Source organism: Jaculus jaculus, chromosome 2, assembly GCF_020740685.1.
Source record: "Jaculus jaculus isolate mJacJac1 chromosome 2, mJacJac1.mat.Y.cur, whole genome shotgun sequence".
NCBI classification, from domain to species: Eukaryota; Metazoa; Chordata; class Mammalia; order Rodentia; family Dipodidae; genus Jaculus; species Jaculus jaculus.
In genome coordinates, this window is record NC_059103.1 from 122,716,966 (window position 1) to 122,728,854 (window position 11,889).

Sequence of the window (11,889 nt, forward strand, 5' to 3'; positions counted from 1 at the left end):
GAGAGAGAGAGAGAGAGAATGCCAGTGCTTCTTGCAACTGCAAATGAACTCCAGGCTCACGGGCCACTTTATACATTTGGTTTCACCTGGGGAATTGAACCAACACAATTTGCAAGCAAGTACCTTACACTGGTAAGTCATCTCCCCAGTCCCAAATCTGTCTTTTTGAGGTAAAAGGATGTATCTGTATTTATTGATCACTCTATCTGTATCTGTATCTATCTATATCTAATCTATATCATGTATATCCATATCTATATCTATCTATCTATCTACATCTAATTTATCATCATTCTGCTGTGGAGTGTTTGTGCAGGGGCAGTTTTTCTATTCCTAAGTAAAAAGGAAAACTTTATGATATATATAGGAATCACACTCATATTGATCTTAATTTTTGATATTATTTTGACATGGTTTCAAAATGAGCACAGTGTGTCTTGAATTCTCTAGGCTGTCAAGCTTGTAGTGATTCTCTTGCCTCAGCCTTCTGAACACATTAGAGAAATGCATCTTGGTTTGTAATTTGATGTAATTTTCCTTGTTTCTGAAGATATTTTTGCATTTAATATAAATACTATTATAGCAATCTTGAGTAATACAAATTAAAACAGGGTTACTAAATTTTAGGGTACTAAAATATTTTCGATTCAACCCAGGTTTAAGCATTAAATCACAGTACATAAACTCAAACCAAGAATAAAAAAAACCCATATATGCTAGACTTAAATTTTTGTGTCATTCTTAGAAGTTGTCTCTTACTTTATAATGCTTTGGAAGAACAAGAATATAGAGGACAATAAGGGCTTTTTATGCATGAAGTTTGTGTTTGGCCATTGAGAAGGCACAAAGTAGGAAAGTTCAGGTGTTAAAAACATGAAAGATCCTTTTCTACTCAGAGAGGGGTGAATAAAATTCAAAGAGAATCAGAAACCTTATGGCTAGAAAGGACATGGAGACCATACAGCCCAAACTAGGGTGGCACTAATGACAAAACTCAGTGGCAAACTTTTTCAGGTCTCTGAGCGAGGCTCCAGCAAGAGTCCAACTGAGCCCAAGCTTTTGCTGCAAGTGAAAGAGAAAGGTAGAAATGTAAAGAAAAAGGCCTGTTGTTTTATTTATTTTTACCACCTATGTTTAGTCCAATTTTCATTGTTAATATGAAGTATATGAAACTCTGTGACCCTTAAGGATAAGATATGTATTTAACTCACAGTCCTGGAGGTTTGACAGCCCACATCTTGTAATGGCCTTCTTGCTGGCAGGGTATTGATACAGCTCAGGACCTCACACAGCAAGAGACAAAGAGTGAATGTATGTGTATCCACTAGTTATCTTCTCTCCCTCTCTCCTTGTAAAGCCACCAGGATTCAATCATAGATGCCCCATCTTGGTGGTCTTAGTTAGCATTAATCTTGTTCCAAAGGCCTCATGTCTTTTTTTTTTTTTGTATGAATGTATGTGGTATATATGCATCTTCTGTGTTAGTATGTTCATAAGTATATAAGGGCACCTTTGTGTGGGTACTCATGCAGATGTTTGCATATGCAGAGGCCAGAAGTTGACTCTGGGTATCCTCAGTCACTTTTCACATTACATTCTGAGTCAGGGTCTCTCATTGAACATAGATCTCATTGATTCAACTATACTAAATATTCAATGAACACTAGGGATCTAACTGCCTCTGAGTCTGCCTCCCTAGTATGGGGAATAAAATTTCATACCACCACTCTCAGTATTTTATATGGGTTCATGTGTCTGGACTACTAATTGTCTACCTTATACTCTGAAGCAGAGCCATACGTATGGGACATAGGACACTTGGTATATCTGAATTTTATCATAGGACAATGTCTGGTTGACAACATCCAAAGGTTTCCCTTCACTTTTTGTTGCTTGTTTCTAGTACCCAAGGCTATCATTCACCCTTTCTAGAATCTCCATGCTACATATCAAGTCATCATGTTGGGTGATAGCCATATCCTATTTCGTATCACATCATATTTCCACAGGTCAGGTTTAAGCTGGAATGGATATGGCACATAAACAGTTCTTTCTCAAAAAGGACTACTATCCTCATTCTACACAAAGTTCAACATTTATCCTCCCAACCATGATGATTTACGGAAGGCAGCTATGTGGTTGATGTTGATAAAAACAGCATTATGGAAATGAAGTGATGATGGCCTGAAAAGAAAACATATTTTCAAGATGTATTCTATGTATATAGCATAAACTTCAAAATGGTAAATATAACATAACTATACAATACATTACTTTCATGCTTTCCTGAATTCTCTAGTCAAAACATGCCTAATAAGACTTAACTGAAACCATATTGGTTTCAGAAATTTGCAAAGAAACTGTATAAATGTAAAGATCATGAAAAAGATTTCAACTTCAGTTTTTGCAAGTGCCTGCTGATATATGTGATGGTTCAACCTAAGAGAAACTATGAATGTAAACAAGGTCGTGAAATCTTTAATTTAGTAATTGTTATGATCAGATACATGTAAGAATTTATGTTACAGAGAAACCATGTGTGTCAAAGCAGTATAGGATGGGCTTGAGAACTGTTGTGGGCTTTCTAAGGTAAATAATAAGACACCATGGAGATGGACCATGTAAGTGGAAGCTCTGCAGTAAACACTTTCTATTTCACCTCATTTTTGATTTATAAAAGAACTCACATTGTGAAGATGCTTTACATATGCACACAATGTGATGAGCCTTCACTTATTCCATATACCATGAATGATGTAAAAGGGTACTCAAAGGAGAGAGCCCCAGTGATGGTAAGTATTGTGGGAAAGCATTCACTCACTATATTTCCTTGAAATGCCATCAAAGGATTCTCAGTGGAATAAAAATCCATGTATGTAAGCAATATGGTAAAGCTTTCAACTTGTATGATTGCTTTCATTACCATGAAAAGATCCATAGTAGAGAGTAGTGAGTCCTATGTACATGAGATAGCCTTATTTAGGGAGTTACCTTTAATACCATAAAAGGATTTGTGGTGGAGACATGCAGGCTATGTTGGAAAACCTCTTTGATGAGTTACATTTCAAAAATGTGAACAGATTCAAAGTACAGTAAGATGCTGTGTATGCAATCACTGTAGTTAAACCTGTAGTGTCCATAGTTCACTGAAGTACCATGAAAGGATGCACAGTGGAGAGAACCTATATAGACACAAACAATCTTGCAAATATGTGAACAAATCCACTCTAAAGTGACACTCTCTGAATATAAGTTATGTAGGAAAGTATTCAATATTCATAATGGAGCCAATGAGTTTGATTAGAGTTACTTATAGGAACATGAATAAAATGTTATTTTCAGGACCATGAGCAATTTACTAGTGTCTACACCACTGAAGAAAATGTCCACAAAAATGCCTACAAACGTTCAAGTAGTGACATGGCCTCATGAGACCCTCCAAGACAGAATATTAAATGGGCGCAAACTCAAGCAGGTTTTAGTCAGGTATTGTCAACTGTGGGAAGTTCAAGAGTATAGCAGCCATGACATCCCAGTCAACAGAGATCCATCAATACTCTGACCCTTTCTCTAGCTCTTACAGTCTTTCAGCTCCCTTTTTCCGTGATGTTCTTTGAAACTTAAATGCAGTGGCATAAACATCCCATTTATAGCTGAGCAATCCTCAACAGTCACTTATTGTCCATACTTTGACTAGTTATGAATCTCTGCAGTAAGAAGAAGCTTCTATGACAAAAGCTAACAGCAACACTAATCTATGGGCCTAAACATAAATATTTAGAAGAAAACTTGATAGACAAATCATGTACCTTTGGCAAAACAATAGCAATAGCTTTTCTACAAGGACCTTCCTAACAATGAGTTTTTTTTAAACCAGGTTTGCAGTATCAGATGTTGAGTTCCCTCTTGTGGAGTGGGCTTCAAATCCAATCAGAAAGCATTTAGTTATTATTGTACCAGTGGTACATCTTGACTGATAGGTCAGTAGGATAGCATACAGCATCCACAGCTGAATAAGACTGATGATGACATTTCTCTCCCAGGATCCAACAGAGCATCTTTTAGCACTTGAAAAGCTAACCAGAGGGAAGGGAATTTTAAGCTCAGTCCCAAAGTGTGTGTTGTAACCAAAGTGTGTGGCGTCTTCTGCAAAGATCTGACCATCTTGTTCTAGTGGTGACCCAAGAGCAGTGGTAATAAGCTGTGTTGTTTTAGGGGACTTGAAGAAGCTCTCATTTCTTGTAAAAAGTTCTTTCACAAGTTCTGTAACTTATCAAGATCTTTCTATTAGAATAAGGGTTTCAACAGTTTCTTGCATATTTGTGAGTTTCCATATGGAAGATCAAGGTTACTTGTGTTTTCAAGAAAACAGTATTCATTATTAAGTAATTTAATTTTCTCTGAGATTTTCCATAGTAGCCACATCACTAGTGTGGGTTACTATGATTTCTTTGGCTATTGTGTGGAGACTAAATGTCAAGGCTGAAACACTTTTAGTGGCTTATAAAAATGTGTGCTGTCAATAGTTCAAGCTTGAAACTACTGTGCTGCAGAGGGAAATTTCAACATTTTAAAAACTGTGGTTTCTGTTGGTGTTGTGTGGCAGAGAGATTTTTGAAGTTTACATTTTCAAAATTGATATTTACCAAAATCGAGTTGCCAGAATTTAGTGCTTTACTAAAGTACCTAAAACCTAAGCCACAAAAGAGCATTGACTCTTTTATGTAGGTATTGGCTGTATATTCACAAGGGTAAATGAACAGAAACTAGAAACAAGAAGTAGAACATGAGCAGAGGGCATATCTTCTTGCTGTAGACTGATTTTTTTCTTGATCTTGGGTCCCTAAGATGCCAAGTGAAATGGAGCCACTTTGATGAAGCCCTAAGAAACCTATGGAGCTCTTGTGTTTCTAATCAATGTGATATATTTTCCCTTAACCATGATTAGTGTCACTTGAGAACAGAGCTGATTTTAGATGAGTGTGTTGGAAATAACATAATGTACGGAAGTTGATTTTCAGTAAGGGTAAAGAAGTCAGAAACCTTGTTCTTACTTAATTCTTTGCTAAAATTTTCCACAGTTAATTTTCTTGGGTATTTTTAGGTATTGGCAACATATAACATACAAAGAAGACCCAGAGTTATAAAATAACATTCTCCCTAGTTTACAAAAAGTGTTAGAATCATGATTCCAAGGATTGGTATACCAGTTCATGATACCACTTTGAATAGATAAACAGAGGAGGAAAGAATTAAGGTATTATTTTTTTTGGAAAATTACAGTATGTGCTTTTACTCAAATATTCTGAATTTTTTTCACTAAAGTTGGAAAAGATGGTTGAAGAGTAACACATTTTACTAAATGTGTTAATAGAATGCAATTTGAGGAAATGTCAGAACTTCACCAAGATTTCAACAGAATCATTAAAGGAAACCTATATTTAGATGAATAATGAAGCCAACATTGTGGGTTCCGTGTGTGGAACCAAAGACTGCAAGTCAGCTAAGGCACGATTGTCAGCAGGTATGCCACCTAGAGAACCTCCAACCAGAAATGCAAGAGTGCTCTGAGACAGATAAGGGGCCATATCTGAAACATAAGATTTCATTTAGTCTGCTCTTCAGAATACATCAAATACCTTAGAGGAAATTTCTCTATGCAAAGAGAAAATTTTGTATTCTTCTGTAAGAACGTTTTATTAAAGAAAAGTTCCAAAATACAAAGTGGCATTTTCTCAAAATTATCTGAGAAACACAGGGAGGGATGAAAAATTACAGCAGCACAGATTCCAGGAGTGTCAGGGAGAGGTCATGATCTCCAGAGCACTTCCTAGGACTCTGAGCCATACTGCTGAACATCCCAAGTCCTTGTCTTGTTTCCTAGCCTCCTCTTTAGCTGTATCCTTGATTCTCTCAGCCACACAGTGTTCTTCCAATGACTGCTAAGGTCACTCAGAGCACATTTCTCAGTCTTTACAACAATAGCAACTAATGCTGTATGCCAATGTTGGTTTACTTTGGTTTAATCACCAAACTTTTAGGTATATTTTTGGAAAAAAATAACAATTACATAGGTTTTGTGTGTTTTATGGAAACATAACCATTATTTAGTATATTTTCTCTGAGAAAGTGTGTTTTACACACAAGATTGAGTTTTTGAAGAATATTTGCACTCATTAGTTATTGATCAGTTGTCAATTTTTGGTTCATATTAGCATATTGAAATTTTTTTTGAGATAAAGACAATTCATTATACAAAATAATTTACTTTAGCCTCAAGATTTTTAGCTATCAAACCTCCAAGTGAAGCTTCTTCTTGAAATGTGTTATATTCCTTCTTGAGGGACTATATATAATGGCTCAAATTTTTATAAGCCTTAGAGATGTCAGCTCCTACAAAGAACAGAGTCTAGTAATCTATCTGATAACAGTTTGATTTCAAAATGGAATTAAATTTCAAAATAAAAGGCAAAAGGAAAATATTTAAATTATTTTGCTACATTATTTTGAGATAATGGTATATTTACTCAATAGAGGGTCACTTAAGTATAATTTCCCTTAAGGATATTTTTTATGATCAACTGCAGCTAGTTCAGATTTTCTATAGTACACATCCCATTCTCTAACTTACAAAGGAATGTGTGATTGGAATTTAGAAGTTTGAAAATTATCCTTGGAATATTTTGCCTCTAAGAGAATAAATTCTCTTGAAAATTGATGATTTAGCGAGAAGCCTTGCATGAATGCAAAGCTGGTGAAAGATTAACTCAGGATCATGCAGGTAACAAGTGGCAAAATGAGGGTGCTAATATACATCTGTGTTACAAGGTTATGCTATGCATACAGCAAAATAACTATCATATTTAGTTCTCACCATTTTGGAATGGCTTTATTTTTCTTGAAACAAACTCTTAAAACAAGCAATTGTAGACAAGACTCTCAAGTATGTCATTTTCCCTACTTTAAATTGTATTTGGTGATTTTCAGTTTTGTCTGTGTTCACACAGTAGAGAGCTTATGTTAGTTGAGTTCTAAGTTTGAGTTTTATTTTGCTATTATTGTGAAAGCTAATTTAAACTAAAACAATTCAATGTGCTTAAACACCTGTACAGTGTTCCTTTAAGAGTATTTTCACAATGATTCTCAGTTTTTCATTCATTTACCAAATTGTATTCAAAAATTAGTATAGGCTGATCTCTGCCCTTAAGAAATTAGCATTTTATCAATTATTGGAAATTAATAAAATAAAATCTTTTTAGAAAGTTTTGAACAAAATATCTGGCTTATGTTTTAAAAGGATAGCTCTGAGATCTATGTGGAAAACAGAATCTCAAAAGGGGCAGAGGAGGACAAAGGTTGAGGCAGGAATGTGTTCCGGATACGAGATGATGAGGGAATTAATCATGTGATAGGCATTAAATTCAAAAACCCACCTTTTCTAAGGTCATTTTCTGGAATGTAAAATGAGAATACATGAGCTTAAGAGCAAAGTTGGAAGCCGGGCGTGGTGGCGCATGCCTTTAATCCCAGCACTCGGGAGGCAGAGGTAGGAGGATCGCTGTGAGTTTGAGGCCACCCTGAGACTCCATAGTGAATTCCAGGTCAGCCTGAGCTAGAGTGAGACCCTACCTCGAAAAAACAAACAAAAAAAAAAAGAGCAAAGTTGGAGAAATATTTTTGTGTATAACAGACAAAAAAGTAGAATCAGAGTTCAGAAATTCCAATGATATATGACTTCATGTGTTTTGTAGGAGAATACATATTCTTTCTTTCATATCATTTTCAGTGAATTTTAAAACAAGAAAGTTATGTTGAAATGTGCATATTGACGTGGATTTTAGTCTTGGAAGCTGATATAAGAAATGCAGGTATCAAAGACCCTTATTCAATACCATGGAGAGTTTTAAACTGAAGAGTTGGGTGTGGATAAAATAAAGGCTCAATAATCTTACTATGTAATTAGTTTATTATTTCATTCATTGATCCATTCAGTTACTCAGCTTCTCATTCCTGGAGGCAATGAAGAGAAATAAAGCACATTGTTTTCCTTTAAGGAAGAGAAATTTAGAGAAGCATGCAAATAAAATAAGTTTATTCATCCAATTAATTGGGTTTTATGATGCAGATTTTAAAAAATTTCAAAATAATCATATACAATCTAGACTTGAGGGGATCAAAAATTATACATAATTTTTGAGCATCTATAATTAAAATAGTATGATCTTTAAAATAGTAATTAATGTTACACACCATCTAAATCTCTCTTTTTCGTTGTTTACTTTTATTTATTTGAGAGTGACAGATAGAGAAAAAATCAGAGAGAGAAAGAGAGAGAGAGAGAGAGACAGAGAATTGACACATAAGGGCATCAGGGCCTTCAGCCACTGCAAACGAAGTCCAGATCCATGTATTACCTTGTGCATCTGGCTTACTTGGGTACTGGGGAATGGAGCCTAGAACCAGGATCCTTACACTTCACAGGCAAGTGCTTAACTTGTAAGCCATCTCTCCAGCCCGCCTCTTTTTTTATTAGTTATGTACATAGTGTATATATAGCCATGATGGTACCATCCTTAGCCTTTTCCCTGTCATTTCCCCCTGCAGACTGTGGGTGTTGCATTGTGCAGGTAGCCATCAGTTATGGGGAGAGGTAATGTTTCTGTGCATAATGACCCAACTTATGGCTTTAACAATCTTTCTGCCCCCTCTTCTGTGAATTTCCCTGAGCCATGTTGGGTTCATTTTAGGTCTATTTCAGTGAATAGTGGTCTTGTGAGTCTCTGTGTCTTTGGATATCTGATTTGGTAGGAGTTGAGTGTTCTCTGTGTCTATCTCCTTCTGTGCTAATATCAGGTTCACCAAGAAAGCATCTCTTGCTCATTACTCCACTAACTCTTTGGCTTCAGCTGGTGCCCTGGTGGGGTGGGATGGGCTGATTCTCTCCTTAGGTTCTATGTCCATCTGAAAAAGAGAAGCAAATTCTCCAATGGAGAGTGAGGTCAGTGCAAGATACATGGATACCCATTATTATATTAGACAGAACTTAATAGGTGTAGGCCCTCTTGTAGCACACTATTGGTGGGAGCTTGATATTGGAGAGTGGGCTTGTTTTTAGACATGGTTTCCCCATTCCAGGTATGGGTTCTGTTCCACTGAGTGGATCTGTTAGCCAAATCAGGAACACTTGGTAGCTCACTATGGCTATGTGCTATTATTTCACTTCTGTGAGTATCATGTCAGGTTGATTGCTGTTGAGTATCTGAGACCACGAGTTGCTTAGACAGATGTTGGCCATGTCCCCCAGTTGCTCATGTAACACCTCAGACACTAGACAAAGTAACTGTCTGGAGATTGACTCTCTTCCAGTTTCCAGCCAGGTTGTTCTGTGTTCTGTCCCAATGGCATGTGGTGTCTTTGGCAGTAGGGTCTTACCATTAACCTTTGGTGGGCCATCAAGTACTCTAACAGAATTCTGTTTTCTTTTGGGAGAACTTGTAGGTCTCTCTGATCAACAGCTCATTGTGGATGTTAGCCACATACTGGTACTGGGAGTTACAGTAGGTCAGTGTCAAGGGAGAAGAAGGAAGAAAAATATAAGTAATATAAAAGAGAAAGAGAAACAGGAGAAGATTAAGGATAGTCTTTATCATACCCTCCCCAGGACCCTAAGAATCAGGTATTCTCTCTAAGTACCTGATGAAGGTTCTACTTTTTAGTATGTCTTTCAGGATGTAGGATTTTATGGTACCATTTCCATTTGGGTCCAAATTTTTGTCCCCCTCCTTCCACCCTTGCCCTCTCCTCCCTACCTACCATCCCTATTGTCCATCCCTTCAGATGTTTATTAGTTATGTCAGCATCATGGGCAGATTCAAGTTAGGAACCACAGATCTTTTGTTAAATACATTATTTAATTTATTTTACTATTTTTGTTTTTGAGTTCTGTACATTTCCAGTGCTGCCCTAACAAGATACCACAAACCAGGTATCTTAGAGCAAGAGAATTTTATTGTCTCACAGTTTTGGAAGCCACAAGACCAAAGTAAACCTCACTTAAAGGCACCAGGTGTCTCTTCCAAGTTTGACCATTGCCTGGGCTTATGGAAACATCACTCCAGTACATATGGCATTTTTTTGCATGTAGGTCTAGAGCTAAACCTCCCCTCCTCACAAGATCATATGTTATTTGAAATTAAGACTGATGTGACCACCCTACATCCAAATAAGCTCACACACTAAGTTGCTGAGAGTTAGGACTTTGGCATATGAAATTTGGAGGCAGTACAACTCAGCCATACAACCATTACAATGTTATTGGTTCCAAAATATTCAGCTTATATAATGAACTCAGGTGATTTAGCAAGTGCAGTCACAAAGTGCATGGATTTTTGTGTCTTCTTATTTAGAATCCATCTGCTTCTTTCCCTTTGGATGACACATTCTATATTTACTTGAGGCATTGGCACATGCTGTTATTAGAAAGTTCTGTGTTGATTTTAAGTCAAAAGAGCATTTCAGTATATAATAAGAATCTGTCATATGTTATTATCCACATTTTGTGTGTTTTGATGTTAAATTCTCCCTTATAGCTTTCTACCTTCATAAAGCTATAGGTAATCTCCTAAATTCAGTAACAATGACAACAGTTTTTTGTCCATGTCCATAAGGTCTTGAGTTGAAAAGTCTGAGTTTACAGAGACTACTACTTTCCATACAACCTCCAACAGGGCGATGTCACAAAGAAATGGATTTCTCTGGTAAACTGTTTAAGCTATTAATTGAGTTCCAGTCCAAGTTCAAAGCCTGTAAAATAGTCCCAGAATAATCAAGCACATCCTCAGCTTGTGAAGAGATCTGAGGTCAATTGAAGCAGTATAGAAAGTTTGAGACTGAATGCACAATAATGTCATGCTGCTGAGCCCAGTCACAAACTCAGAAAATGGGTATCAGAACATAGTGGAAAGGAAATGTCAAAGAATGGAAATGCTGCTTTTACTATATAAAATCAATGCATTGATTTTTCTCTAGCTAATGTTTTCTCAAGACCAAAATCCTGAGTCTTTAGCTCTATAAATTTCTGTAATTTGTTGGGTCCATGTGGAATCCTCTGAAAAATCTACAAATGTCTCAAGTGTGTCACATGGGATATATATACCATCTTCTCCTGGTATGGCTATACCTCCTGGTATCTTATAAGACATGTTCCTTACTTGGAGAAGAAAGAAGGAAGTGGGGCTAGCAATCAATTTTTTCTGGTTAGGATTTAAGCTTTAAACATTGCTGATCTTAATCACAATAAAAGGTCAAAGGTTGAGAGAAGAATTCTTTAGCTAGATTAGAAGTCAAAGGTAAGACAAAATGTAGCAGTTACTACACTAAAAAAAAAAATGTAATAGGACCTTTCATTTGTAAACAAATACAAAGCAAGATAAATGAGAAATGAAGAAAATCTAACTTCACAGTGTTTAAATGAAACACACCAAAACAAGCTGCCACAGAAAGGTTAAAGGGAATGGCTTGATAAAGGAACTATTTTTTAAAATTACAGAACATTGTTTCTTCTGTAATAAAAATTAATGTTTTTTTTTAAATTGCTCTATTCCCCATCAAGAATGGCTATATAACTTAAATTTAGGCAGAATAATCTATTTGCCATTTCCTAAAGGGCATTGACCAGCCAATATTGATTGATATGTATATATTCATAATTAAAATAAAATTCTGAGCTGAAGAATAGTTTATATTATTATTTTGAAGTTGAATAATGGAATGGTTCATAATTGTAGTCTATAGAGAGCATTTTGTTTCTGTTACTACTAGTGCTGAAATCTAGGAAAGTGATAGCAAGGTCATGAGAACATGCTAATGTTATGTTGTCTCTTGAAGAGG